Below are 8,611 nucleotides of genomic sequence, written 5' to 3'. Positions count from 1 at the left end.
AAATTGATTCACTTCTACTCGTTCTATGCCACTCAGGATTTTACAGATCTCAATCATATCTCCCCTCATCTGTTTCTTCCAAGCTGAAGAACCCTAACCTTTTTAGCCTTTCCTCATATAAGAGGTTCCATCCCCTTTATCATTTTGGTTACTCTTCTTTGAACCTTTTCTAATTCCGCTAAATCTTGTTTGAGTTATGGTGACCAGAACTGAACATAATACTCAAGGCGATGTCACACCATGGAGTGATACAGAGGCATTTTAGTATTTTCGGACTTATTTACCATCCCTTTCCTAATGATTGTTAGCATCCTGTTTGTTTGTTTTTTTGGTTGCTTCCACACACTGAGCAGAAGATTTCAGCATATTATCTACAACAACACATAGATCTTATTCTTGAGTGCTAATCCCCAAGGTGGACCCTAGCATTAGATAACTATGATTTGGATTATTCTTTCCAATGTGCATTGCCTTGCATTTGTCCACATTAAATTTCATATGCCACTTGGATGCCCAGTCTTAAAAGTTCCTAAGGTCTTCCTGCAATTTTTCACAGTTCGCATGTGTTTTAACCTTGAATAGTTTTGTGTCATCTGCAAATTTAATTACCTCTCTCGTCGTTGCGATTTCCAGATCATGTATAAATATGTTAAACAGCACAAATACCAGTACAGATACCTGTGACACTCCACTGTTCACCCTCCTCCATTGAGAGAAATGACAATTTAACCCTACCCTCTGTTTTCTGTCCAATAACCAATTCATAACCCAAACCAGAACATTGCCTCCTATCCCATGACTTTAATTTTCTCAGGAGTCTCTCATGAGGAACTTTGTCAAAAGCTTTCTGAAAATCTAGCTACACTACATCAACCACAGGAAGGTGGTATATCAAGTCCCATTTCCTTTTCCCTTACCAGCTCACCTTTATTCATTTGTTTATTCATCCTTGGAGGCTCACAATCTTTTCCTTGGTATTACATTTTCTCGTGATGTTTAATTTGTCTGAAAAAGTGTGTGGGTGAGTTTTTGAAGGACTTTGTCAATCATTTTCAAATAAATATGCTTCTTGTAAGACAAGAGCTCAAATCATTTTAGTGCTTTCTTAATCCAACTAAAAATGAAATGTTACCCATGGTATTTTATATGTTATTGCCATAAAAATGAGAAAGTCAAAATGCAGGCTGTTAAGTATAATAGGTACTGGTAGGAAAGACAAAAATTACAGATGCACCCTGTAAAATTATCTGTTGGTTTTGCATTAGTATAATAAGGACACATTATTGTAATGGCACATTTTACCTGCCATTTCCCTCCCGAGTCCTTTTCCTATGTACGTTGTCATAGACATTTGTCTTCAGGAATCAGTAGTGAAGCAATTTTGTGGGTAGGGTACTTAACAGGTAAAGTGGGATTTGGGAAAATAGTGTTTCAAGTTTGCTTGCATGGTGAATCTTTAAACATAATTAGGATTCATTGTTTTACGATGTAATGTCTATCTCCTGACATGATAACATTCTAAATTACTATTAACCTCCTACATAAATATGAATGAAATACATTGAAGTGATGCTTCAATTTACATACTTCTAGATTTAAAAGGGCTATAGCATTGCTGCCTAGGGTTTGTTTTGTATTTGATATATGTGTTGGAAAGATGTATATATTTTCTTTCTTAAATTCCTAATCCGAGTGCTCCACATATGATGTGCTGCTTCTCAGACCAAATACTTTTATTTGTTTTTTAAAGTACAATTATGCAAAATAGAAGTAAACATTAAACAAACATGAACAAACTATAGGAGGGATAAAATGCGGTATAGAGTAGATAGACTGTTAACCAATTTTATAATACAAAGTAAAGAATTTCACAGTCGGTCAGCACATTATGGGGCTCTTTTACAAAGAGGCGGTAAGCCCACTGTGGGCTTACCATGCACCAATCTAGAGCTATCCCCGGCCCAACGCAGGCACTGGGTAAATCTCTCTTATCTGCACCCTTCTCCTCCACTGCTAACTCCAGACTCCGTTCTTTTTATCTTGCTGCACCATATGCCTGGAATAGACTTCCTGAGTTGGTACATCAAGCTCCATCTCTGGCAGTCTTCAAACCTTTTTGATGCAGCTTTTAACTCCTAACCCTTACTCACTTATTCAGAACCCTTATTTTATCATCCTCACTTTAATATTCCCTTATCTCTTGTTTGTCCTGTTTGTCTGTCCTAATTAGATTGTAAGCTCTGTCGAGCAGGGACTGTCTCTTCATGTTCAAGTGTACAGCGCTGCGTACGTCTAGTAGCACTTTAGAAATGATAAGTAGTAGTTCCACACACGGTGCACGGTATTTCCAGCGCTAGCAGAAATATTTGAAAAATATTTCTGCAGGTGCTAACCCAGTGGTAATCGGGCAGTGCTGCGTGCTACCAGTTTACTGCCAGGTTAGTGCAGAAGCCCTTACCAGCACCCAAGTACTCCCCCCTGCATGGCCTCGTGGTAAGTGAAATCTTACCACATAGCCATTTCTTTTTTTGGCCTTTTTGCCCGCTGCAGTAAAAAGAGCCTCAGTGTGTGGCAAAAATGGCCTCCACCACTAGTGCAGGGCCTCTTTTACCACAGCTTGGTAAAGGACCCCTATGCTACACTAGGTCAGGTCCCATATATGTATCAGCATGTGACCTCTGGTCCTAAAGAGACATGCAATTCTTAAGATAGGTAAAGGAGAAGGGGGGTAGGGCAGGGTGGCTCTATCCAAAACCGAGGGAGACGTGTCGATTTCAAAACCTTTATTGAAGAACATTCAAATGACTTGACACAGCTGCCGTGTTTCGTCGCAAAATGCGCCTGCATCAGGAGTCTTATGAATGAAGCAACCTGGCGTTTTCTTATTACACGATATAATTGCCAGGAGTAGTGCTCAGTAAAATACCTAAAAGGTTGGCAATAAGCGTGGAGTCCGGAACAGAGTTCCTTTTTCAAATGTCAACACATCTTCCTTGGTTTTGGATAGAGTCACCCTGCCCTACCCCCTTCTCCTTTATCTGACTACTTTCATAGGAATTACTGCACCTCCACAGTACGTGGCTTTTTGCATTCTTAAGATAGGAACAGGTTTGCAATTTACCCTGATGATTTCGATTTCACATTACATTGGTTTCGTATTTGTAAATGTCCAGAACTGGACATTTAACAACTTCAAAATTTTAAGGTTCTTCATAATTTGTTGGATAGCTACTTCTGTGAGGATATGTGAAAGATAGATTGCGCTGTCTTCCAGTTGAGAAAATTGCAGGATGGATATTAGCGATCACTGTGCAGATGTGCTGCTTCTTCATCTGGCTGCCACCAACTGCAGCATGACCTGTCTGAGTGTCCATCTGCCACACTCACTGCTGGTTGACACATAGGAGGACGGACAGACGGCTGAAGTACCCTCAAGAAATAATATTATCACCTGTTGCAAAATACGCGTAAAATGTAAAAAAAATCTATACAGAACTAAAAGGATTAATTGAAATACAGTGCAAATGAAAGTTTCCATGCAAACACCTCATTATGACCAACTAGAGCTGTGTGAACAAATTGAAGACAGAACCTAAACCATGCTAATTTTAGACTGGCTCAGGTTGATAGAAGTTTATCATTGTGCTCAAATCTGCTGGATAAATCAGTTGGATATTTTGTCTGGGAGATCTGTAGAAAATCAGAAATAAATCTCAAAGGTTAGAAGCTGATCCAGAAAATTACCTGATGTTTAGAAAAAAAAAAGTCAAGCATTTCTTGTTTGTGAGAAGCTGGATTGAATTTTTGTTTTTACTCATATCTTTTCATGGGTAGCTCAAGGCAAGTTAAATTTGGATGCTTATTTCTCTGCTCCCAGAGGGCTTACAATATAACAGCTTGGGGCCTTTTTACTAAAGAGCAGCACGTTTTCCCACTTACTGTGCATTAGTTGCAAAAGTAGTGCACGATAAGTTCAAAGCCCATGTGGTAAATGCAGGGATGTGCTCAATATTTCCCTTGCAGTTATCCCATAGGGCAGACACTAAACTTCAAATTCTATATAGCACACCTAGAGATCTGCACTGAAATCCAAGCGGATTCTATAACAATGTGTATAACTTAGCAAGCTAATGGGCGCTGATAAGAGCACTTAACAAGCTATAATGAGCACTAATTAGCATTGATTAGAACTTACGTGCACAACTCACTAAGCGTATTCTGTAACGGCGTGCACCAAATGTCTAATGCATGCAGGCAAAAAAGGACATGGTTATAGCCGGGGAAATGGGCATTTTGTGGGCATTCTGAAATTTACGCACGTAGTTATAGAATATGGCCCAATGCGTATACATGTACGTACTAGGATTTATGCCATGTTTTTGGTGCTGTAAATGGATGCACATAGTTTTAGGCACTGAGATATCAACTAAGCGTATTCTGCAATTGGTGCCTAAATCTAGGAACCCATTATAGAATAAGCTTAGGGCCAGATGCACGTGGTTTTTAATCTAGTTCTAGTCGGTTTAGCAAGCAAGTAGTAAAATGAGACATGCACAAGCCATTTTCCTGTCACAGTAGCACTTAACGAAAACAGAATGCAAAGCTATTATAATTAGCTAATTACTATTATAATGTGCATGCAAGGCGATGCACAGCCGTTTCTGACACCATGCACAACGGGAGGTTTGGAGCTCTCGTTCTTCATTGTCGCAAATAGGAAAAGGGGAGAAACAAGGCAGGGAAGATGGAGCACAAAAAAAGAAAAAGTACACTGGTTATATGCAGCTTCTTTGTGTGTATGAAAGCCATGTATGAAAGACATGCCATGCTTCTTTTTCAAATGACATTTTACTGGCAAGAAATTGGGGGGGGGGGGGTGGGCCAGTACCGAAATGTAAAGCATAAAAGTAATGGTGACTACTAAAATGCAAAGAAGACAAGGGTCCATCAAACGGCATCTGTGGGAAACAGCATCCCCCATGCTAGAAGCACAACAGAGAGGGGTTAAACCAATTGGACAGTGTCAGCCTGGGATGTCCCGCCCACTCACTACTGAAGGAGGACACCAGGAAGTTCAGATCCAATCAGTTCACAGCTCTAGAGTGATATCATCAAGCAAGCCCTGCAGGGAGGAGGAGTTGGGACAGCAGCCAGCCAATGAGAGTCCATCTTCAGGGAGACGGGCATTCTAGGATGTCAGCTGGCCAATAGAAGGAAGCATCAGGAACAGCGGGAGGTTGAACCAAGCCCTGATGCTGATTCCTCACAGAAAATGAGAGCTGAGAGCAGCAGAGAGGCTTTTTCCCACATTTTCCCAGCAGCAGGGAGACAGGGAGCCCCAACACAGGACTACCCATCCAAAAAGAATAAAACGCCTTTGTGATTGCATACCAGATCTGTTATAGAATACTAGCATAAGTCCACTGTAACTTACTCAACTTTAGGCGCGACCACTTACATCATGTCTGTGGCCGGTATAAATGGTGATGCCTAAACGTGGCAGTTGTGTGAGAAAAAGCATGTATTCTGTAAAAGGCACATAAGGTTAGTTGGAATATCCATGATGCGTTCATTCCTCTCCCATATTAATGGCCCCTTTGCAGCTGCATGCAAGAGAAGTTAGGCGCTCAGTTAATAGAATAAGGGTGTAAGTCAGTTAGCATGTGACTGCTACTTAGTGCTAATTAGGACTTGTTAATGCCACTTATTGATATTTATCTCTAAGTGCCATTTTAGCACCAATTAGCTAATTGTAGGGTCCTTTTACTAAGTGTAGCCTGGCAGTAGTTCTCATCCCCAGCGCGTACCATTTCCGGCGCTACAAAAATATTTTCTATTTTTGTAGCACTGCTGCTTACCCAGCAGTAATCAGGTAGCACCTCACACTGCCCAGTTACTGCCAGGTTAGCACGGAAGCCCTTATTACCACCTCAATGGCAATACTTACCGCAACACTTACCGCATGGTCATTTCTTTTGGGGAAAAAAAGTCTTTTACCCGTTGCGGTAAAAGGAGGCCTCAGAGTGCGTAAAAAACATGGCCTGATGCTAATGTAGGCCCCCTTTTACCACAGCTTAGTAAAAGGACCCCTATGTTATGTGCATAACTGACTGTTCTATAACTGGGTATTATTATTATTATTTATTGCATTTGTATCCCACATTATCCCACCTATTTGCAGGCTCAATGTGGCTTACATAGTTTTGAAAACATTGTCATTACAAGATAGCAGATACGTTTCGTATCGTGTAGAAATTAAGTGAAGGAAGAAAGAAAAAGGAAGGGAGTGATTAGGGTAATTATAGGAGGTTGGCTTTCTTAATTGAGTGGGTTGGTGAGGGGACTAGTGTGGCTATCGGTTCTTCATTGTAGGCCTTGTTGAAGAGATAAATCTTCAGAGATTTGCGGAAGATAGTTGTTTCGGTCTGATTGTTCTCAGGTCTGTAGGCAATGCATTCCATAATTGCGTTACTTATGTAGGAGAAGGTGGTGACGGCGTGCGTCTGCTTGTATTTTAGTCCTTTACAGCTGGGGAAGTGTAGGTGAGAAATTTGCGGGATGATCTTGTAGCGTTTCTTGGAGGTAGGTCCATGAGATTTATCATGTAGATTGGGGCGTCCGCCGTGAATGATTTTGTGTACCATCGTGCAGATCTTGAACGCAATGCATTCCCTAAGTGGGAGCCAGTGGAGCTTTTCTCTTAAAGGTTTTGCGCTTTCATATTTAGTTTTTCCAAATATGAGTCTGGCTGCAGTGTGCGTCTAACTTAGGGTGCCATGTTTTTTTTTTTTTTTTTTTGGGGGGGGGGGGGGGGGGATAATGTCTCCTATTCATAATCTGCCTTACTGGGAGGCATCCAGGACCCAAGCAGGGTTCAGGGACCCTCAGGAAGGGACTGACAAGCCAAGGTATTTCTAGGATAGGAAGGGGAAATTTTGTGAGGAGTCCCCATGCTGCTAGTGGGCATCAAGGGCTGAAAGGCACCCACCTCCATCTTTCTCTCCTATAGATCACTCACCATACTACAGGAAGAATCAGGAAGAGTTGTCATACTGGATGTTGCCAGATACAGAGGGAAGTTGGGTCTATGTTCAGTAGAAGCAGGGGCGTAGCCACGGGTGGGCCTGAGTGGGCCGGGGCCCACCCACTTTGGCCTCAGGCCCACCCAGCAACGGTGCATGCTGCAGGCCTTCTTTCCCTCGGCCCTCCCTCCCCTTCGGGCAGCGCCGCAGTCTACCTGAACAGGAAAGCTGCACGGCACCGGGTCGTCCTGCCACTACGCTGCTGCCCTCCGCTCCAGTCATCATCATTCTGGCACAGAGTTCTTCTGCTGCTTATCTGCAGCGGATCCGCGCGCTGCCAGGGCTGTATGCTGCTGCGACTGCTTCCTCTGCGCTGGCCCCCGCCTTCTTGAAGAGGCGGAAGGCGGGGCCAGCGCAGAGGAAGCAGTCGCAGCAGCATACAGCCCTGGCAGCGCACGGATCCGCTGCAGATAAGCAGCAGAAGAACTCTGTGCCAGAAAGATGGATGACTGGAGCGGAGGGCAGCAGCGTAGCGGCAGGACGACCCGGTGCCGTGCAGCGTTCCTGTACAGGTAGACTGCGGCGCTGCCCAAAGGGGAGGGAGGGCCCGAGGGAAAGAAGGCCTGCAGCATGCATGTCAGTGAGTGGTGTCTGGGGAAAGGGAGGGAAAAAAAAACCTGCAGCATGCTGGCGGGTGGTAGGGTTTGTTGTGTGTGTGTGCTGGTGGGGGGGGGGGGGTCAGGGAGGGACAGGAGCACTGTTGGGATGAGGGAGTGAGACAGATAGGGGGAGGGACGGAGAGATGCTGCAAGGGAAAAGAGAGGGAGAATGGTTGGATATGGGTGGGATGGGGAGAGGGAGGGAAAGGGCATGAGAGAAAAAAACGTGTTGGACATGAAAGTGGAAGGGAGGGAGAGATGAGAGGGGAAATGTTGAACATGGCATTGAGGTGAGAGAAAGGAAGGATGGAGAGATGGTGGGAGGGGGAGAGAGATGTTAAACCAGGGGCTCAAGGCAGGGAGCGGGGGGAAAGTGGGACATGAAGAAGGTGGAGAAGAGGAGAGGAAAGGAGAGATGCACAAGCGGGGAAGGGGAGAAAGAGGGAAGATGGATCCAGGAAGAGAAGATAGACAATGGATGGTAGGGAAGAGAAAGGGAAAATGCTGGACAATGGGGGAAGGGAGAGGGAACAGGAAGATTGCTGGTGGTGGGAGGTAAAAGGTATAGGGAAATAGGCTATGAGGGGGAGGAGGGTAGAAAGAGGGAACAGATGCTTGGCTGGGAGGGTGGGGGGGGAGAGAAAATTTTGTGCCCACACCACATTGTGCTCAGGCCCACCCAAATTGGCTGTCTGGCTACGCCACTGAGTAGAAGGAGAACAGGCATGTGTTACACATTCCAAGAGAAGAGTAATCTGAATGAGAGGAAAAGAAGAACAGAGAAAGCTAGAATATGAAGGCGACAAAGAGCTGCCTAGTCTTTGAAGACTAAGAAGATTTGAGAATCTTACTGTACTCTAATAGAGATTTTGTTTTGCAATTGCTCCTAAGAGTTTGGACTTCTATTTGGAAGAAATTCAAGAATAATAA

This window comes from Microcaecilia unicolor, chromosome 9 (assembly GCF_901765095.1).
Source record: "Microcaecilia unicolor chromosome 9, aMicUni1.1, whole genome shotgun sequence".
NCBI classification, from domain to species: Eukaryota; Metazoa; Chordata; class Amphibia; order Gymnophiona; family Siphonopidae; genus Microcaecilia; species Microcaecilia unicolor.
The sequence above is the reverse complement of the archived record's forward strand: the minus strand, read 5'-3'. Positions refer to the sequence as shown.